At 44.8% G+C, this 22,753-nt stretch overlaps 1 protein-coding gene across 1 annotated transcript in view; it reads left to right on the top strand.

Annotated features, from left to right (window-relative positions):
• Positions 1 to 5,102: 5,102 nt before the first annotated feature.
• TSPAN18 (tetraspanin 18) overlaps positions 5,103 to 22,753 on the top strand; it is a 151,609-nt gene continuing 133,958 nt past the window's right edge. Inside the window, exon 1 of the mRNA XM_040560543.1 lies at positions 5,103 to 5,630. The gene's annotated coding sequence lies outside the window, so the exon portion shown is untranslated. The remainder of the gene's footprint in view (positions 5,631 to 22,753) is intronic.

The raw sequence follows: 22,753 nt of genomic DNA on the forward strand, positions 1-22,753 counted from the left end.
GTCATAGTTCCTCTCATATCCTGAAATACTGTGAAAACATGCCCAGAACAACATTTCAGAATCTTAGAATTGTTGTTTCTGGAAAGCAAGAAATAGAAGTATTTTCACTTCATTGAAAAATCATAAAATTTGGGTTTGGTCTATAGCTGATTGAAAACCAGGAAATTAAACATTTTCTTTTCCTGTGAAGGACAAATCATTGGGTTTAATGGTACAATGTATTGCTGACACAGGCTAGGTGTTATTCTGCTTCTTTATTTGTTGCATTATTTGTGAAGAACATGAAAGCACCGTTCTGCTGAGTAGTATGCTCTTTCCTGCCCTTTAGTGCTTCTCACATGTATTGGGGGTGTTGGAGGGAAGAGGAGAAAAAAAGAAAAAAAAAACAACCCCAAACCCATTACATAGCAAGCTAATTTACTATAGCAGCAGATACAGAAAGAGAAAAGCAATGGAAAAAATACTTGAGTGATGATTAGGTCAGTACCCTGGGCTTTTAGCTGCCATTTAAATTTAAATATGCACTGCAACATGATGTAAATAGGGCAAATGAGTCTACAGAGGGCCTTCATAAAGTGCAGTCTGAGACACTCATAGCAACATACCTTACAAAAGATTATGGCATGGGTTGTTGTGGTCTGGTGCTGAGAGTGAGTGGCCTATATTGCACAATCCCACATAAAGCATTCTCTGAAACAAAATAAAACTGTAAAAGCTGATAAAACTGTAAACATTACCTTGAGGTGGGTTATTGGGGCAGCAGCAAGGGGGCTCATTCTTGGTGCATTAAGCTCTCAGTCCTCTCATTCACATCATGTTTGCATTTAGGTTTGACAATATCTTTTCTGGGTGTATATTATATTACAAAACTTGACAACTGCAGAATTCCATGTCTGACAACCCTTGTAAGTTAATAATGGAATTTTTTTCTCAAAGTAACCGGGAGGGAGGCATAGACAATGACTTATCTACTTAATTGAAATCTGAGGAGTTCAGTTCTGTTTTCATTTCTGTCAGTGCAATTCCACGGAAGTCAATCATATGGAACCAAGTGTGCAATTTAATCCTAAATTGTTTGTTATATTCAAGATGCCTGTTTCCACACAGGGTGGGATACCACCAATCCTGAAAAAATTTTGATTTCTTTCTCAGACGTGCTTTCACTGATTTGTTTAAACTCTTTCTTGACAACTGGTGCGAGAGGGGAGAGATGGCAATGGTGGGGTGGGGTATGCACCCTCTCCCCAGCCTACCATCTTGCAAAGTGGTAGAGAAGTGGAGAAAGCTTTGGATAAGGCATGGAACTCCTTTTGATTCCTCTCCTACCAAAATAATAACGTGGTTCTGTTAATTTAGCTAAATCTAAGCGCCTGGTTCTACTTTGTCTTATATCAACTGTTTATTATACTAATGCGTAATATAAATATTGTCACTTCTGAGATAACAGCTCTGGTTCAGTGCCATTTTGTCTGCATTACTGCCCTGAGAGACATGCTATTTGCCCAGAAATGTTGGCGATAGAAACCCGCAGGCCAAGAAAATGGCATTATTTGGAATAGTTTGTCAGTTCTCCAACTAGGCCCGTGCTGACTGAGATCAAATAGATAAACCGGTGAGATCCTGGCTGCTGCTTCACATATTCAAAACAAAGAGGCAAATACAGCAGTCATCCGATTGCAGGAATTAGCCCAGCTCCTTCTGAACTGCCTGGCCCCTTCTGAGGGTGCTGGCCCATGTGCTGTCAGGCAAGGCCTGACTTATCTTGTAGGATGCAATCTGCCTGCATCGAGTGTCAGCATTCATTTGTGGCACTGATTTTTGACTTCTGCAGTTTGTGGAGGTTTCTGTATGGAAACCAAATGTACACCTGTCCTTCCTGAGTCCACTGAAAGCCTCATGGCTGCGTGAGCCTCCCATGCCACAGAGCAGTTAAAGGAATGTAAGCCAGTTTTCCCGTGTTCTCATGAAATGGCTTTCCTGGTAGACAATTAAGAAGAGAGTACTGTAGAAGGTCTAGTCCCAATATTCAGGTATGCTTCTTGCCTGAATGCAGGTCATGCGTGATCATGAGTTTTGGAAAAAGTCACAGAAAGCTTCACTCGGAAGGGACCTCAGGAGATCATCCAGCCCAGCCACCCCCCCAGTCAACGTGGGGCCAACTTTGATGAGGTTACTCAGGGCTTTGTGCCGACTCGAGTTGTAAATATCTCTGAGAATGGAAATTCCCCCGTCTCTTGGGGAAAGTATTCAAGTATTTAATTGCCCCGTTATGATTTTTTTCCCATAATATCTAGTTGGAATTTCTCTTCTTGCAATTTGTGTCCATTTCCTCTCAGACTGTCACTGTGTACCTCAGAGAAATTTGGCTCTGTTTCTTCTATGGATGCCTAATATATAATCAAAGACAGCAATAATCTCTCTCTTTAACCTTCTTCTATCACACTGAAGAAATTCAGCTCTCTCAACTTCTCCTTGGCCGTCAAGCACTCTGGCCCCTCTCTCAATTAATGTGAGCCTCTGTTGGACTTGCTGCAGAATGTCACTGTCACTCTTGTGCTGGGGTCCCCAAACTGACACAGTACCCCAGGTGTGGTCTCACAAGTGCCAAACAGAGGGGAGTAGTCACCCCTGACAAGCTGGGTCCAGTCGTGCTCATACAGCTCAGTATGTGTTTGGCCTTCGCTGTAAAGGTACGTTGCTGGCTCACGTTAGACTTTTCTGTTGGCATCCCCAGCCTGTTTCTGCTGTGTCATTTTCTATCCAACTGGTGCCCACTGAGTGAAAGAAATTCCCTGTCTGTGGCCAGGACAAATGGCGTTGTCTGAAATACAGATTCTCAAACTACTGCTACTGCATGGGATTCTGCTATGTCCTTTGCAGGACTTCAAGTTTGTCTTTCTTGAAATTACATCAGGTTTCCCTCAAACCATTTTTCTGGCTTGTTGGTGTCTGTTTGAATAACAGCTCTATCTTCTTGCATACTGACTGCTTTTTCCAGGTCTGGTACTATCCACAAACTTGCTGAGGTGCACTCTGTCCCCAAGTCCAGATTATTAGCATAGACAGTAATTGACATTAAAAAGTTTTATCCCCAGTATTGGTCCTTAGGGACCACTAGTCATCAGGCATCAGCTGAAATTTGTAGCAATGCTCACAACCCTTTGAGCCTGGAGGTTCATCCTGTTTTCTACCTACTTCATAGTCCACCTATTCAAATCAAAATCTCACCAGTTTGAGTATAAGGATATTATGGGAGGCTGTGTCAAAAACATTTCTGTACTTAAGGTAAACAATAGCTGCTACTCTCATCCACAAAGGAGAGTTTAGAATTTGCTGAAAAATGGTCACTTCATGACAAATTACAGACAGCAGTCCTTAGGGAGAGGCAGTGCTGAGCATGTTCCCACTGTTCCCTGGCTTCTGCCTTCCTTCCCAGAGGTCTTCCATGTGTGAGATCGGTTCCAGCACATAACTGCATTCTTCCAGGCCCCAAAGCTATGCGCTAGTTTCCCATGCAGAGCTCAGCTTCTACATGCATTCCTTCTCATGTCAAGAAGGAAAGACGCCAAATACTTGAGAAAGTGTGTCCCAAACCACAGTCACACGTAGGAAGTCTCCTTTTAGCATCACTTGATTGTGTTTTGTCTCCATCCAGTCCCTGCACATGATCTGAGGACGACAATGTTCTTCAGTGGGGAAAGCATGAATGCTGTGTCAACTTGATGACCCCAGCTTATCCTGCACACTCTACAAGAGCTGCTTGTCTCTCTGTCACCTAGCAGCCCTATAAGTCTCCCTCTCCCACTTGACCCTAAGATACTAGTCACTGTGATCTTTAGAAAACACACTCAGTTATCATAACTACCAAAGCATCTGGAGTCGATGATGAAGTTTGTGATTCCGCTATGGTAGGTGTTATCCAAACATCATATACCCAGCCATTTTTTAGCTAACGAAGAAAAAAGAAAGACAAGAGGAAAGCAGAGATGTGAACTGACTTGTGCAACATTGTTCACATCAGAGGCAAACTGAGGATCCAGGGATTTAAAATCTATTTGATCACCTGCTAGACTAGAGTTTCTGTAAATATGCTGTGGTTGTCTTCCATGTGCCTGAATTGCTGCTCCACACCACAGAATGCCTTCTGTGTTCATTTAATCCTTTGTTCTCTGTCCATGCCTCAAAGTTACCCAGCTCTTCCTAATAGCTACCAAACCTAAGGTCACATAACTTACCTCATAGGAACACAAGAACTGTGTAAATAAGTCTTAATCCCTGCTCTTGCAGGCAACCATTTCAGTAACCCAGGTCCTATGCATACCAAGCTTTATCTCTGAGTCATTTTGTTTGCCTCCCTAGACTTCTGGGTTAGGGCTCCACACTGTGTTTCTTCACACTGTACATACCATAACTATCTCTTGGTCTCAGGAGATGCTGGTTATAAAAATGTGTAGAGTCCCCAGCCTTTGGCAGGCCAAGTCTTCTTGCATCACCTGCAGAAGGATGACTTCTCTTGCTGGTCCTGAGAATTTATTTTTCTTCCAACTCAAAATTTAAATTATTCTGCTAAACCTTTCCTCAAGAGAAGACAGGAATATTCCTGGCACACTGTAATTAATCCTAGGAGTTTTTGCTGAGGTGTCCTCTCTGGTTACCTTCCTATTTACCCTGCAAAAAAAACAACACAGTTATTGCAATAAATTTAGTCTGCATTCAGCTCCTGCATTAGAGCCCATGAAAGCCTGGGTGAGGTGAGCAGGAGTGCTGGTGATGTATGTATATTCTGAGTCCAGGCTTTGGACGCTGCAGGATCTAGGGGCGGACCCTGGCTCCAGAAAACACAAGCCAAGAACATGCTTCTGCTGCTGCCACAGCCTTAAGAGGCAGGAGAACAAAGCAAGCATGAGCCCAGGCTGGCCTTGAAATGCTGAGTGGGGCTTTCGGAAGGAAAGGAGAGGATGAGGTGATTGAGTTGTTTAAACAGCTGCAGTGAATCAGCAGCTCCCTTCCCCTGCCCACCCCTTGCTGCACAGCAGCCCCCTCCATGCCAAATAAAACAAAGTAATCCCAAAAAGTCCAGTCTACCACAGTGCAGCCGTTTCATGCTGCAAGACAGAACCAGCCCCTAAGCTAGAGAGCAAGGAAAGGTGCAAAGCTGGTGGGATAGGGGATTTCTTAACAGGAACTGCAAAGAAGACTTGTTCCAGCAGCAAATGAGAAAAAAATGGAGGGAAACACAGTAAAAGGGAAAGGGCTAAACTTAGCTTTGCTGTAAGCAGAGCTAGCTAAGCTAATCACAGTGAAAGTTCCTTTTAGTTAGAGAAGGACGAGATGTGCTGCTGCTGCTGCCATCTGTGACTTGTGGTGCCTGGTTTAGCTGGCTAGCTCAGCCTACTCTAACAAGCTGCTGTTAGCTTCTGTGGACAGAGAAGGCCCTGGGTCAGTCGAGCTCTCTGGAAACTTACAGCCCCTGGAGCCAAGCTCAGGCCACAGCTGAGAAGTTCAGAAGCTCTGAAGAATCACACAGATTAAAAAGGGAGCTTGGGGGCTGGTGTCCTCTGCGGATCAAAGCAGTGTTTTGAGGAGAACCCCAAAGATGACGATCCGTAGGAAATCAGTACAAGAGACAGGTGAGTGATCATTGCTAATATTTAACAAACAGCAGCAGAAAGGCTTAGCATATAGCCACCCAGCATTTCTCCTTCGCCCTGCCTCCCCTTCCCAGCCGCTCAGTTCAGCTTTTTGTCAGGCTGCTGTGTGATCTGCTAGGCCAGTGCCCACTTAAGGATAGTTATTGCAGGGAGTGCAGTTAGAGTCTTTGTAATTGCTCAGCTGATGGTGTAATGGCCTCTCTGAGGATTCAGCCCAGCAACAGTAATGATACAGCTGGCCTGTCTTGTCTGATGGGATCATTTCCACTTTATTATAACTGTGATTTTCAGCTCAATAATTCCAGAGTATTTTTAGACCCTTTGAGATGAAAGAATGTGCTGAATTTGCTATGTTTTTTTTTCTTTCTATTTTTTTTCCTGTTCTCTCTTAACTGGTGACCAGGAGAAAAAGAAATTCCTAAGCCAAGTCAATCAGGGATCCCCCAGTTCATTTTTTTTCTCCTGTACCCTTTCCAAAAGAGAAGGGAGCTCTCAGCAGGCTGCTGAAAGAGGCCAGCATGTTTCCGGGGATGAACTGAGAGCCTGGACATAAAATAAAGTGAAGAGGAATTTCAGCTGAGACAACCTTCCGCTCTGTCATCGTATGAAAAAATCTCCCACAGAGAGGTGAAGGGTGAACTTCGCTTCTTCATTTAGAACCAGAGCAGAAAAATCTCCAACTAGAGGAGTGTAGGAAATAACACAGTCCTAATCATTGCCATCAGCAGCCATCCTTTTCAGCCTCCAGTTGCTAGAATCACCTTGATAGCCATGTCCTTCCTCCAGGTCATTTGTCTCCCAACATTCCCAAAAGGAAAAAACAAATGGTTGCCCCTTGGCAGCTCCCAGAAGACACTTCCTCATCCTTCTGGCACATGACAGAGCATGACAGCTCTAACTTGTTTCTCTTGCACCTCTTTGACGTGGGATAAAGCCATGCCCTACTACATCTAGGGGAGGGGATACAGCTGTGAAAGCTACTTTACTTCTCCTTTGCCATGTGCAGATCAGCAAGGGATACCCTGTCAGTTGTCATTTCTGTGTATGTCTGCTTCATGTTCTGGTATTAAAGCCCAGGGCCTCAGGCATCTATTGGATTTTGTTTAAATGCTTTATTGGATTTTATGAACCTCATATACACCAGACAGACCGTAGGAGACATGTCCTGGTGATATCCACAATAACCAATTAAAATCCCATCCATGTTTTAACTCCATTTTCAATGAACTATGGAGACAGAACCCTTTTCTCTATAGGGTGAACAAAGATCTCATTAACTGCATTTAATTGAGAGTGGCAGCTAGTGGATTTTATACATTAGGGAGCACTTCTGTAGACATTGCATCTTTCAAATGCATACACTGAAAAATTATAATGAATCCCATGATCGATACAGAATCATCTTTCTTGTTTCCACTGATGCTTCAGTTCCAAGGTTACTTGAATAGATGAGCTTCAGTTAATAAAATTCACATTTTCTTCACTCTACAATATTTTTTATAAACTGATCCCTACTTTATTTTTTCCTGTTTCTTTTGGCACCAACTTTATCAACTGGTCCTTCAAAACAGCCTAAAACACTACACACACACACACACACAACCTTCTTGTTGAGGATTTCAAAGCTCCCAGGAGCTGCAGAGAATGCTCTTTTAAAGTGTATGGTATTGTTTCTATTTTAGAGATTGAAATGAAGGCAAAGAGCAGTTAGGTGTTTCTCACACCGTGTGGCACACAGGAAGGCAGCAGCTGGCTGAGCTGTTCACGGAGTTTTGAAACCCCAGGCCTCAGAGCAGAGCACTAATGCTAAGACATCACTCCTCCACATTTCACTGGAGATTCCAGGGAAGGTGCGTGAGCTCCTTCGTGTTATCGAGTGAGAGAACCAACCAAGAATGTCATTTGAGGTCAATAATCCACTGAAAGCAACAAAAAGGTAGTGGGAAGAGCAGCCATGTGGCATGCGTGCCCATATGCGCACACTTACACCCACGCACACACACTGTGAATGAGTCACGGTGATACCTCATGTCACCTTCTCTTGGAAACCATGTGAATGGGAAGGGGTATGTGAAGATGGTGTATTAGAGGCTGTTTGGGACAGTGACAGCCTCTCTTCAATGGACTGCACTAACCCAGTTAATTTTAACAGAGTCAAGCACTGTTTTGGTCATTTGGTGCATATCTGTTAGAGAATCATCTTCATCATTATAGGTCAACCTTACCCTGTGGACCACCTCTTCTTACGGATGTTAATTCCCTTTGGAGCACGATAGCTTTGTAAAGGTAGTTGCATAGCTCCTTTAGGACTTCCTAAGCCCCAACTTGATATATGTTCAGAGCTTCGAAAACATCTGCTTTCTGACTCAAGTGCTTCAGGCTTGCTCTCTGTTTGAAGTTTAATTGTTTTGGAAAGTTTAAACAAATTCTTTTCTTCTGTTCATCTTTTTGGGTCAGGAGAAAACGAGGGCTCGAGAGCCTCTTAATAACAGCCACAGTACCCACTGGGGATGGGGAGGTGCCAGATTCTCCCCTAGTCCACGATTTACAGGCTGTTCAGGCCTCAGCCTCTCTGCTGCAGTTGCTGATATCTGGGTGTCTGTGTCCTCCTGCCCTGCCACCTGGGTGCATGGCAGGAGGGGCAGCTCGTGCTTAGGAGGAGCTGGAGGCAGGGTGGCTCTCTGGCAGGAGAGAGGTGTGAGGCAGCTGCCAGGCTCTCATGCCATCAGCTCAGTGGCTAATTGTTTGCATAGCTTTGCCTTTCCCAGTGGTCTTCCCATGTCCTGTGCTCCTCATGTGGTTTCCATTAAGGTCAGGGTGGGGGAAGGAAGCACGTGAATTATTGCAGTATTTACTCTCACTGATCGTGCCAAAGCTGGGAGCATCTCTGGCATAGAGGCTGCAGGGAGCTGCAGGCGGGGCACAAAGACAGACTTCAGTGTTAACTTCACTGACCGAAAAGCAGAAATCTCCCTCTCCCATCCCCTCACAGAGACCCTGACCGCCCCCTTTTCTTAGAGCGAGCTGTGCAATAAGGAACACGAGGTTGGCTCAAAAGGGACTGAGAATAAATCCACCACCCAGCTGAAAAGAATATGGCAATTTGAGCAAAGTGATCAATCCAGGGAGTGTGGCTACCATTTCCAGGATTGGGACTGCCAGCAGAATTAGCGTAAATTCAACATCCACAGCAGGGCAATGGGTGGATCTCTGCCTTCTCTTCTGTGTGTGCTCTGTGGCTGGCCTAAGGACCAAAGCGTTCAGTTGGTCTCCTCCTTACAGACTTCCCTGGCAACTGATGAACCTCTCAGAGCATCTTAGCTGTCATCTGGCCACCTCTGTTGCATATAATTAACATTTTTCAACCCTTCACAAAATTGTTTTCAGATAGTTCAGGTAGGTTTTATTTGCACTTGTTTTCTTCTTTCTGTGGTTTCAGTATTCCTTGGTTTTAATGCCAGTAGCGTGGGTAACTGGCAAAGCAAGATGAAATGGGGACCATGTGCCTTCTCATTTGTCACTGCCTTTTACTGGAGATGCTGCAGTTGATGGAATATGAAGGTCAGCGCTTCTCTATTAGAAGCCTGGGTCCCAGAAATCCTAAGGGCATCCTTTTCTTACATTTGGCTCCAAAGCATGCTCCTCTCCTGGTGTTTTGCATGCTCTCTGCTAAGTCAACTTCAGATGAGAAAGGGTACTGGATACAGGTCAGAGACTCAGAGCAGCTTGGTACTGATGGCTGTTCTAAGAACAGAAGAGCTTGAAAGGGAGATGATTACAGCCTGACAGCTCCTGGCAGGGTTTCTCTGGACAAGCTCCCCATCCTCATGCTTGGCTTTTCCTTTGATGGATAAAAGGGCAATGTTACACATCCGGAGTAATTTTCTTAATGTTACATGGATAGGTTTCTGGTAGGGGTTCATGGGCTTGCATGGAAGAAAGAGCTGCCCAGAGTAAAGATGGTAACAAGAACAAAAAGTGGATCAAGTGAAAACTCTCCCCTTTGACTGTCTTCTTTAAATTGTAAACTGCACCTTGTGATGGCAGGAATATCCTGACATTTCCTTTGGAGGATGAACTGTTTATGCAAGTCTTCGCACTCTAAGGTTAGAGCAACGCAGTGCTCTTTGGAAAGTGATGAACCTAGAAGCTATTCACAAAAATGGCAGCAAGCCCGGAACATATTGCTGCTACAGGGCTGGAGTGCATCTGGGACTGGGCACGTCAGTGCTTGTATGTGCACAACAGCTGTGTGCCAGGGTGCAAGCATGGGGGGGGGCACAGGCGTGTGCATCAGCGGGGCTGTAGGTATCAAAGCCAGCTGGAAGCTGAAGCTGTGCATCAGCGTTTTCAGGCTGTTCATGGTGCTGATTTCCAAATGGACTGATGGCATATTCTTCACAGTTTGGGCAGAACTATCATCTTCGCTACAATAGCACTCCCAGGCCCTGCTGCGCTCAGTAAGACTCAGTGTGTGTGTAAAAATGGACCTGCTGTGAAGGAGAGCAGGTGCACCTCCAACAGGCAGAAAAGCTGCTACAAAGGGGCAGTGCAGAGAACTGGGTGTGTAGAAGCCAGTATGCCTGGGCATTAGGTCTGACCATGTGAAGTTGCTTGGGTGTTCTTGTTTGTTTGTTTGTTTTCAAATAAAGATGCCTGCATACTGCCTTAATAATCTAAGAACATCGAAAAATGGCTAAAAATACATAGTTGTGTGAAAATCTGTTTTTAGTTAACATTACAGCTCCGAAAAGCAGTCTGATGAAATAAACTAAGAGCCACGTGGACTACTGATGCCTGGCTTTCTAAGATTCTCGCAAGATCGACCCCAACAGGGTCTGCTGTGTGATAGGATGTAAGTAACTTTCAAAGATTTTCCCACAGTGGGAGCATTTCTACCAATATTCTCTGCCATGGAGTCTCTGGTATCTAAGTCCCAAGCTCACACTGCAGCATTTTCTCCTGTGCAGGAGGGGTGCACAAGGAGGGTTTCTCTCCTCTACCCAGCCACTGATTTTTTCCAAACTTGTAGAAGCTGCATAGTTTGGAGCCAAGAAGCCCTCTTCAATTGGACTTAAACTGGCCAGCAAAGTCAAAAGTTTTGCTGGGATAGTATGGATGGGTGACAAAAGGAGAACTGGGTTTCTTGTGGCTTGTTTCCGTAGTAAACCAGGCTAAAAACAACTCTGAATGAAAAATTCCATCCAGCTCCAGTCACTACTTGGCATGTTATCAAAGGTAGCTCTCTGGCTGTAGAGAAATAGGCTTCATGGCTTTGTGAAGCTTAAGGAATGGACTGTAGTCTATACCGCTATAGACTACTTATATTGGTTCAGATTTCTATTTGCCAGGGTCACCAACAGTAGGAAAAAAGACAATAACTGCTAACAAGATTTTCTGGGAATCTCCCTCAGTCTTTATTAGTGTGCTGGGGTGGAAGCGGGACGGGAGGAAGGGGTCAATTTTGTGGATTTTAGTCTTCCTGGATACGTGGAAAGACACCTGCAATTTGTTAGCAAGTCAGTAAAGGTGGCTTGGCAGTTCTGACATTTCCAGGAACGTCAGGAATGAAACCTTAACTAGTCACAGTTTGCAGAGAGGACGTTGTGGTGGTTTGTCATTGACTGGGCCTGTGCCTTTTAGGAGGAGATTCTTCAACAACCCCAAATTCCAGCAGCAGAGCCTTCCATCTGTCTCACACATGACGCGTTTTCCTCCCACATCTCCTGATGAAGACTTGGTAAACGAGAATCTCAGAGACAAGGCGTTTGCTTGCAGGTCCAAGCCCTCGTAGGAAGGAGCGCTCTGCACGTCATTAGCTTGCGGTGAGCTGAGTGAGTTAACCCTAATGGTATCCCAGTCCTCTTCCAGTAACCACTGGATACGTAGATGGAATCATTTTGCCATTCACCAAGGTTTCTTGTATCTCTTCTTGTTGCAAGTGGAACCAGGCCCAGTGGGTTTTAAGGGACAGTCTAGCATTATCTCAGGGCCAGGCTCCTTAATTTAGCAGTGATTCTACCCAGAGGGGCCCCGGTGCAGAGGTGGCTGTTCTGGAGGGCGTGTCACAGCCTCTTCCCAGCATGTTCAGATGGCATCAGGCAGGCAGACTGCATGCTGCTGGGGGGCTCTAACAGGGACGGAAGGTCACTGGCTTGCTGCAGGTCAATTACATGCAGGTAGAGCTGCCATTCCTAGGATGATGGTAAGGGCGCTTGAAGGGCAACATACTCCAACTCAAGAAGAATAACAAAGCTGTACACTCTAGGTGACAAGTTTTTGATTTAGTGATGGACCATTGATTCCCGAGGGAAGCACTCCACTTGTTTCTCAGCAAACTCTTTTACCTTTGGTGGGTGCTAGAAGTTTCACGAATACTGGAACCTTTTGATGAAGTTAGAGATCACCATTAGACATAGATCTGTGTAGCAGTTTTTGCCCAGGCAGAGGTAAGGCAAATTTCTCACATTCCATCCTTCACCACCAAACGCTACGCAGGATTTTAAGGGACTCTTGCTAGTTGTTGAAAGTTGAATCATCTTCTGTGGGTCACTCAAAAGTCTGTAAGATTATCAGTATGTCAGTAAGCTTTAATGACAGTTTTTTTGAGCCATTCTTCTTCACTTTTTTTAGAATTAGGAAATCAAGCCACATTTTTGTTAAAGGGACTCCTCCCTGTCTTTTTAGGCAGTAGGACTCAGGTTTACACTCTGCTCAGGAAAGGCTAACTATTCTATTCCTTCCTTTTGGAGCCACGCACTCTCACTGGAATTCAGTCTGTCTGTAATTCCTCTGAATTGTAATTTGGGATTTTTCTTGTGCAAGGTTCTCGTGTTATAAGCTTGGTTTGAAAAGAGGCATGCTGTGGGTTAAAGGAAAAAAGACAAAAGCATCTATAGCCAGAGAGAGGCAGAAGAGTTTGGACAGAGCAAGATATTATTTTTCTGTAAATCTCTAAAGCTTTTCTGAAAGTGTTTCAAGCCATTCAAATGCCACTGGAGAAATACAGTAGTCTGGTGCCACAAGCTGCTTCCTACGTAGTTCAAAGCAAGGGAATCTATGCCTTTCTCTGTGCTTTAGACACACTTGTGTCAGCTCTCGCCCCTCTTCTTGTTAGTGCTGCATATGGGCTGAAGCAGAGCCTGTGTTCACCAGCAGCCATCAGAAGCGGGTGGTGTAAGCCTCCCGTTGCCAAACCCAAGATGCCTTGAAACATTCAGCTGGCAGGGAGGCAGTGGAAGTGTGAAACAGCAATTCACCTCTGCAGCTTTGGGATTAGCTTTTGACAAGGTCACATCAAGAGAGTTTATCTGATCATCTTAAAATGTCTTGCTGGCGCAGACTCCTCCACAGCTTCGTTCATGCAGTTTTGCTACAGTGAGTAGTTTTTACTCCTGGACTGGAACAGAGGGCAGGTTGGTCCCAGAACAGGGGTCAGTCTGAGTGCATCAGCTGGGGCCCTGGTCACAGGGAGCTGCAGGGCTCTGAACTGGAGCATTAAAAGTTGCAGGGAGCTGAAATGAATCAGCTGAGCTGCAGAACAGAACCAGGCACCATCAGTCTCTGATTCAGCAGGGTGCCACACAGAAACCATTCTTCCCTTTCGTTCACTTGCAATAATTCAAGGTTTTAAAGGAGAGTCCAGGGAGCCCCAGATCCTGGATGGACTTATGGCAGATGGCTCAACTCCGCATGCAACTGGCAGCATTCTGGTCCAACAAACAAAGCCATGTTGGTGTTTGGATGCTGATCTGATGTCTTGGGCATCTAAATACTTCGTGGGCAGTGTCCTGCACTGCTCTCAGCCTTTCGTCTGTGAGCACAGCCTGTACAGCCACTGCCATCCTTCCTTGGTCCTGTTCTCTGCCACATCCTCTGAGCCTCCCTCACCTCTCCTATTGCGGACACTGCAGGTGATCTCGTTGCTCCCAACCTGTTTTGCTGCAGCTCCCATCAGAGCAAACGTTCTGCTAACGGCACTTCCTTCAGAGAAGCCTTCTCCTTTGCAGTTGCCCTCAGCACGCGCAAAGTCTCCTCTCCCCAGGCATGCTCACAGGACTTCCTTTCCATTTGTTTCCTTTATTTGGGGGAACAGCTGGACAATTCCAGCTGTTTCCCTCCACAAGCAGTTTCGGAAATGAGGTGATAACCTCAGCCCTTCTTGAGCCGTGAGGTTAGCTGGGGGAAGGCTGCAGATTAAATTAACAGCCCAAAATATTTGAGGTTGAGTGCAGAGAGGTGGGGAACCGGTGGAATTTTCCATCTTGCCTGGGCTGTATCCCTCCCACCCTGTGCTGCTTGTTAAGCCTCAAGGGCACACAGCCTGCCTACTTTGTCCAATAATTTTAATCCTTTGGTAGTGTTAACACGGGAAGCCTTCTAATTACATCTGGAGCCTTGCGCGTGAATTATCCCTGAAGGTCAGCAGGAGGCACTGTCAGAGGTGCAGCACGTTCCTTGGGGTCAGTGGTGAGAGATGATTTTACTCGAGCACAACCCTTTTGGACTTCCCCCCGAGTGCTGGTGCTGAGAGGGATTTGCAGGGTGACTCGCAGTGCGGGATGTACAGGATAAAAGAGGTATTTCCCTCTGTATGTCCAAACAGGAAACACAAAGCACAGCCATGGAAATGGCCACTGTATGTCTTACCCATATGTGGAAAAAGCACAGCAGCCAACAGCCCACACTAAAGCGTTGGGCCTTCTGCTTTCACTCTCCTTTTGTATGCTAAGAGGCGGTGATGAACAAGGCTCAAAGAAAACCATGATAGGGATGAAGTAAGTCGTTTTGGGAGACACCTGATGTATATCTAAGATGTCACCAACAATAGAGGAGGAAAGTGATTTACTGTATGTTTTGTAGTTTATGACAGTTTGTAGTTTTATGACAGTTTATGACACGAATGTATTTCATCTTCTAGAGGTGTAGGAGGTGGCATCACCTGCCAGGTGATATCCTGGTATCCTGCAGCGCTGCAATGCACACTGTCACTTCTGGAGCAGGGGGAGCTCTGGAGGGTTTGTATGACCTGATTGGTGCTCTGCAGGCTCAAAGGGCATGATCTCTACGGGCCAGGCTGGAAGCAGCCTGCTTCTTTGTCTTGACTGTGGATGATGTTTGTGAGGGAGGTCTAACCTGGTTGGTTACTTATCAAAAAAAAAAAAAAATTAGCAGGTGGCCACATCAGCTGTTCAGCAAGAGGGCCATGAATGACGGGGCTGTGGTTTTCCTGAGGTCCGTGCATACTTGGAGTGTTAATTCTAAGTGGCCAATGAAAGGTAATTAAGAAAGCAACCCGTCTGACTAACATTTGCTATGCAGGGAGATTAGGTAGGGGGCTGCAAATTAAAATATCCTTTTCTTTGGCTTTCTGTACTGTTCCTCAACAAACTTTCAGTGGAGAACAGGTCTGTCCAGGGTGCAGGGTTTAAGAGTGGTGCTAGCCATGATCACGTGGGACTTTAACAAACTTCCCCTATGCGGAAATCCCTGCTGAAGGGGATCTAAGACAATTTATTGAGAGTATGAATTGTTAATGGCCCTATGACCAGGACACTGACTTTGAGCTCAAGCCGTAAATTGTCTGTCTGCTACTGGAAGTTCCAAGGTGTGGCCTGCCACTGACATGGGGGGAGAAAAACCCAGGCTGCTGAATCTGGGCCCACAAAGAAAGAACAGAGTTGTTGTTTTTTATTTTTTCCTGAGTCACTGAGAAAAACCCTACTTGAACTGATAGCAATGTTTCTTTCAGGCCAGTGTTATCATTACATTAGTTCAGTCTGATTTGTATTTTTGCCACAAATATAAGAATTTATTAATAAGGGTGATCAGCCAGCAGGAAGCAGGACAGTGGAGGAGATGGGGAGTTTTTTATCTGCAACTTGCCATTTCAAATCCAGTTAAGCTCAGCAGTGACTGGTAGTTATTAGTGTCTGATATTTCTTCGTGGGCTCTGCATGAAATAAATTAGCAGATCTTTCATTCAGTTCTCCCTCAGAAAAACATCAACCATAACTGACATTAATTAGATGCTTCATTTGCTGTCTTGCAGGGAGGGAAAATCTGATAGAGACAGCGATCTCATATTTCCTGAGTTATCAACAACGTTCACAGAAAGGGTCGTTGCTGGTCAGGCTGGGTGTATAATAGCATCCTGAGCAATAGACTGGAAAAGCTTATCCTGATGTAGATTTAAATGAGATTTTGACGCCCCGTGCTCCAGGGAGACTAGCATTGCCTGTAATACACCAAAGGTTTTGTTTGGCTAGAGAGCTGGCGAGATATCCCACCACAGCCACCTACTACTGGTACCAGCTCTTTGGGACACAGGACTGTTATTCCGAGAGTGACTATATAGATGGTGAGCATCTGTTTCTTCTGCAGGAATCCAGCTGGCTCAGAGTCTCAGCCAGACCAAGGGACCACTGAATATTTGCACCATGGATGACAGGCAGCTTTCAAAGGAGAAAAGGATTTCCTATTAGGGGCCATGAGTACATTAGTGCACGAAATGTGAAAGAGTTCTTCACCTCATAACCAGAAAAGGTGGAAGTTTGAAATTAGCTAGAATACCAGCAAATGAAGACCATTTCTTTCTTCCTTATTGACACATTCTTCGTTCCACTCTAGCGTCGTTTCTTTGGCATCTTTTTGCTGCTATTATAGGACCCACTGGAAAATCTCCCACTTACACACCTTTTCCCCAGGATATGGGTCCCTGGAGGAGGCTTCCTGCACACTGTTTGCTTAGGCACCTGTGCACTATAATGTATGTTTAATTGATATTGCATTAATGGTATGATTCCATTACAGGCAGGCAAGATGCTTGCTGCAAGAACACTCCCAGCGGGCCCTGAATCAGCTGCAATAGATAATTTTTAAAGTGCTATGGATCTTCTCAAAGCTCCAGTGTTAAGTACAGGAGACACAGGGCTATTCATTATTAACAAGATATTATGCTTTTTGCTCAGCAAAAAGTGGGGGTCTGGGATGAGCTAAGCTCTATCAAAGGTGGGATTTGAGACTGCCAGTTTGACTGAGCTATTCCTCAGACACTGCCTCTAAGCCTGTGTCAGCTTTTGAACTCTATTTGAAAGATAAAGTTCACATTCTGTTCTGACCTGGTATTCCAAGAGTTTTGTCAGTTCTCTTTGGATTTGTTTGCTTTGCATTTAAAATTTTATGAAAAGACTGTGAGTGAAAGGAACTACCAGGTGCTTTGAGGTAGGCCAGTTGAAAAGGAGCCAGTCAAACTTCTCTGAGCCCAGTCTTCAGTCATCCCAAACCTGGGTTTCTTTCCCCACTTCCACGTTTCTGCATATATTTCTTAGTCTAAATCTTCAACAAGCTTTTGCTCCCTCAGCTACAGGCTACCAATGTTCTGACAGGAAGAAAGATGTGATCTCCAGGAATGACTGTTTGGTGTGATGGGAGGGTAGTGAAAAGGTATTCGTCTTAGTAGGGATTTCCAGCCTGAGTTATGGTCCCACACTGTAGAAGTGCCCAAGTAGGAGGAGGGGAGAAAAAGGTGAAAGCAAGAGGCTGATGCCTACTTCTGAATATTCAGCTCCTTGTTCCTCTTGCTTGCGTTCTCCATTGTCTCCAAGTCTTGTCTCTTCTCTCTCCAGCACTCTACCAGTGTTCTCAATCCACTGTGTTTTATATTATTACATGTGGTGGTGTCCTGTCCTCCTGCAACAAAGCACCAGCAGGGTGACTTACCCTTTCACTCTCAGCTCCACCTCTCATGGGTGTGTTTTACTGAAGAGTATAAAGGTATATTAGGAACCAAAGCTGCTTCAGTTTGGAAATTAAAGCAAAAATCAGTTAAGGATGAAGATGAAGACTTCCCAGGAAAGCTTTGCGTGATTCGTTAAGGATTCTCCAGGTTATTTATTCTCTTTTCAGTAGATTGTGGGAAACATTAGATGTTTTAATCTTCTAAAAGAGAGAACATTCTTTAAAAATTTTCACCCTCTTGACTGCTTTGTAATTAGCTCCACTAGCAAGTCATTAGCAATTGTTATTGCAACAGAGTTTGAAGTCAGAGGTGGAGAATCATTATGACCTTATTCTTCACTCTTCTCCCTCCCCTTTACTACGTGTGTAGTCAGAGCTGCCACCAATGTTATTAGTAAAATTTTATTTTTAACTGTGCATTTGAGAGGGAAGAAAGGGAGGTTCTTTTGGCACTGAATCTTCCAAATCTACGCAGAGCTTTGGGTCTCTTGGCAGGAAGATGTGCATTTTTAAGGGGTCACATATTGAAATTGTCAGTCGAAAGTTTCTCCTCTAAAAGAAGAAACTTGGGAAAAGTTTTTTTTTCAAATTCTTATTTCTTTAAAAATAGAAGAAAAGCTCAGGCTTCAGAGCTTGAGAACCAAGATCAGACACACACCAGGAAGTGTGGCCTTTTCAGTTATTTATTGGATTGCATTTTTATCCATAGAGCTTGATGGTTGATCTTTATGGACTCCTTACTGCACGACTTCCTCTCCTCCCACTGTCTTCTCTTCATTTGTCCTTTACACAGCTTGAATGTTTGTGGGAGCTGCTGGATTAACAGCTCTGGAGACTTGCAGGGAGAAAGGGACACGTGCATTTGATGGGTTTAGCAGATGAAAGTCTGATGCAGACTCTATCAAAAGTCATGGAAAAGAAGAAAGAATCAAAGTGGAGGCCATGGGACTGCAGATCTGTACCGTGCCTATCAGATCTATCTGGCAACCTCAGGGACATACAGCTGCACCTGCAGAAACCCATCTGCTGGCCTCCTGACTCCCTACAGACATCACTAGTGGCTCTGCTGTATTGGCTCTCTAATGTTGTATGTTGCTTAGCTTGCCAGTTTGCTGCTTATCACTCTGGCATTTTTTAAATAACGGGTGGCTTTTGACCCTCTGCTTTGGTTATTCACATAATCTATCAACACCAGTAGACTGAGCAATCAAAAAACCTCTAGTAAGGTCAGCACGGCCCTCCCTTACCACCTGTCCTTGAAAGGAGCCCAGATGGGCTGCTATCAGCACAATCATCTTCAGAGGCGCTTTCTCTCCCCTGCTGAGTCGTGCTCATTTCCTCCCTCACCTCCAGGTGTGAACACGAACCAACAGGGAAATTAAGACAGCAGGCTTGACTGCAGGTCTGCCTGCAGCACAGAACCCCGCTTTGGGGAAAAGGCGAACATCAAAACTATTTGTCTTCCGTGAGATCCAAAGCTGCACATCCTAGTGGTGCAATTTGAAAACAAGTAATCAGAACGCTTTTCTCTGAGTTTTTTAAATGAAGCAGACTCGTCCAAATGGCTCAGAGTTGCTATCGCTTTCCCTTCAGGCTTGCTGCCACGCAGCTGGGCTCCTAGTAGTCCTGGTTGCCCTGGCTCAAACAGGGCTCCTTGGCTCCCAGGCTTCCTGCCAGGGAAATCTTCAGCATCCCAGCTGGAGCTAGGTTTGCCAGGCTCTCAGTTCTGCTCACTGATCAGATACACGGGAGAACGTGTGAGGAAATGGGTTGATTTCTGCCAGAAAATTCAATTAAGCAAGTGGATCCCCATGAAATAGTTCGATTCTGCTAAGCTGGCATTTTTCAAATGGAAAACTATTCCATCAGAAAGCTTATGTCCAGATCTGCTCATTAGTGCTCCCACCCATGAACAAAAGGTAGGTTGTGCTGGAGACCACGCTCCAGAGCTATAATTGAAATGCCCAAGTCCCTTCCATCAAGAGCAGAGCACAGAGCAACGCTTTAGCATCTGACTCCATTTTAGCACTTGCACGTTTTCTGCAGGTACAAAATCTTGCAAGACCCCCATTGGATAGGGATCACTGTTCCCATTAACAGACTGATACAGGGCTCAGACATAGGGCAGGAAACAACTTGGTCTTACAGTGAATCGCTGGGAAATTCTGCAAGAGAGCTTCCAGTCATGACAGAGCTTTCTGCATCAGCTTTGCCTTCTTATACAAACTCTCCCAAAAGCCAAGTGGGTCAGAACTGCATAGGAGTCACGTTACAGGATTCATGTTACAGGACACAGATCAGGTTCAATTATAACACTCCCAAAACAAATTCATGCCTAATTCTTAGCTCAAAATAGCAGCATCAGAAGATCACAGGGTAGCAGACGGTATGAAATGATGCATGATAAGGCTGTATACCCTACTGCTACTGTATTATACATAGCACTACAACCTAATTTTTAAAGAACTGTCTATATTCAAGGTGAGCGTAGGAGCTAATTTAGGAAGGGTGCAAAACTGGCTGCTCTTGACTCCTGGCTCCTTAGTGAGCTCCAAGTCCAGCTGCCAGCCCCCCTGCCTCTCCTAGGAATTCAGAGCTGTCATATTCCTGAAGAACTAGAGCCTCATGAAGAGTAGTCATCTCTGAGTCCTGCTCCTCGCTCAGCTCAGGAGGAGCTGGAAGGCAGGTGGGCTCCTAGAAAGGCAAGATGCTAATCGCAGCAGATACAACAAGCTCCTAAGGCTTTTGAGAGTGAAAACAGATTTGCAAATTTTGTGGCAGAGATTCTCTCTGCAGCTTGAGAGAGAAAGCAGCCACTGAAATTCTGTTGTATGTCATCACCAACAATAGTCTCATATTGGTTTGAAAAGGAAGGTGCTGGAGGTTGTGCTTTGAGAGGTGCACACTTCTGACAGGTCAGCCCTGACTTACACATAGGCTGCCCTCTGCCCAGTTTTTTCCATTACTTACAGGTTGGTCTGCAGTTTGGTTCAACTATGGTGTAAACCAAGTGTTCACCAAGTAGGGAAACTGGGAAAGGCTGAGTTGAATTTAAAGCCCAGCCCTACAAAACTGTATTGCCACCATGCAGCTTCAGCATTTGTGGCATCATTCTGCAGTCCAGCTAGCAAAAATCTAGGAAGCAGCCTGCAAAGACCCCCAGTGTTGGGTAGAGATACCTGTAAGTCTGTGCTGAACAAACACACTGATCGTTCAGCCACTGCTTTCCACTTTCTGCCAGCTTTCATATAGAAAGCACAAATGCTTACATTTGTTCTGATGACATTTGAACCAATTTTAATGAGAACCACCAGTTCTCATGAAGCACCAGTAATCAGAGATTGTAAGCTACTACAGGTTCTTCTGGAAGTGGGACACTTAGGAAGAGGTAAGTGTCCTTTCAAGGAGAATGGTTGTATTAGTTCACCTGCTATTAGACATCAGAAAATCCATATAAAGGGAGAATTTGAGGGGGAGAGAGATATAAAAAGCCTTAATTAAAGCTGTAACCATGGGGAAAGCTTCAAATGCATCTTGAACCTTAGTCATGAAAGCCAGTCAACCCCAAGTCACCACAGGTAGCCAAGCTTCTTCAGTTCTGGTCTCTGTGAGGAGGTCTTGAGCAAGGTGAAAGTCCTGGCACAAAATAATGGATGTGAACCTTCTGGAAGCCACAAGGAGCTTTTATTAATAACACACACCTCTGGAACAGTAGCCCCCTTTCTTCAAAGGTTCTTCAGAAAGACTTCTCATGATACTACCTAGAATGTTGGTTTTCTTTTTATTTGACAGTGGTATTCAGAAACAGTCTTGCTTCATCCACCTAACAGAGGGCTGAAATTGGTTGTCAGACGCTTGCCATCAAAATCGCCTTTCAGTACTAACTCTCCTGCCTGAATCTCTCCCAAGCTGCTGTCACCACTTGCTGCCTTTACACCCTCCAGTGGAACTGGACCACGCGCTCTCTCGTGATGGGTCCAGGGCAAGGATTTGAACAGGAATCAGGAAAGGCAGGACATAGCTCCTGCTGCCATCCCTCTCAGCACTTTGTCTTTCATTGGCTGATGTGAGTGCCTCTTGCTGGTAACCACTGCCTTCCAGATTGCAACTCTGAGAACTGTCTTAACCTATTCTTCTATTTCATCTTGATTGATGGAGCCTTGCAGGTGAAGTGAAGGCAAGCCATGGGAGGAGGGGTTTATGAAAAGGCCCTCAAACTAAATTGCATGTGTGCAGGAAAACTGTTTTGTTCTTCTGCTCAGATTTTATGCTGCACCAGTTAACAGTGGCATATGAATACCTCGCTGGTGCAGAGAGATGAGAGATTTAGGTGTTAAAAACACCAAGAACCAGCAACATCAAAGATATAATTTAACAGGTTCTAAGGTAAAAGCCAAATTCGTAGCTGTGATTCCAAATGGATGATGAGTGGGGTGGTTTCATTATTTAACACTGTGATTTTTACATGGATGCAAACTGCTACCGTTCTTATTTAGTGTCACCTCACGGTCACTTTGCAATGGGTGTAAATGACTGCTGACAACTGGTAGTTACACCAGTCATCCAAATATGAGGTTAGTCAGAGTGGGCAGACAAGTTGCAAAGGATTCCCTTGGTTTCCTCCTATCTGGAGGAGAGGAGAATGAGGATAGAGAGCCTTGAGCAGAGAAGACTGTCAGTCCCACTGCATGTTAGCTATTGCTTTTTGAGGACAAAAATGTAAATGGGTTTTGGTTAGGATGAAGATGATAATTTCTAATAAAGACTTATTGGCTGGTTACCAAGCTGCTGTTAGAAATCAAGCCATCTAGTTTGGTACAATTGCATTTTAATTGACTCCTGTTGCATTTTAAGTGGGCTTGAAGTGGCATATAAGCCTTGAGTTTAAATTTCCTAAGTAGGATATATCAGCACAATGCTTTTTAGCAACAAAGCAAAGTTCCTGTTCAGGAAACAGGGCTCTGCAACATGTCCATAAAGCTTTATCCCTTCTACAGATCCCCGGGACAACTTTCCTTCCCACTTGCTGATGTTCTTATCCCAAAAGTTAGACAGAAATGTTTTGCTTTTTGCTTTTTTTTTTTTTTCCTGCTTTTCCCTCATCCTGCTTATCTTCTAGGGAAGTTATTTTATAAACAGTAATAGAATAGGGCCGAGAGGCTTCTTCACACAGAGAGGCAGGCCCAGTGTAGACTGTCTCCTCCATATGGCAGCATATGTTTCTGTGCATTTCCTGATAGAGCAACCATCTCCCTGTGGCATTTGGGCATGGTATAATTAGCTGTGTACAGAAGTAGAGTGTTGATAACATTTTGCTGGAAGAGTGCCATCAGCGTGACTGTTCTTGGTATTGGTTGCCATAA

This window comes from Cygnus olor, chromosome 5, assembly GCF_009769625.2.
Source record: "Cygnus olor isolate bCygOlo1 chromosome 5, bCygOlo1.pri.v2, whole genome shotgun sequence".
NCBI lineage: Eukaryota > Metazoa > Chordata > Aves > Anseriformes > Anatidae > Cygnus > Cygnus olor.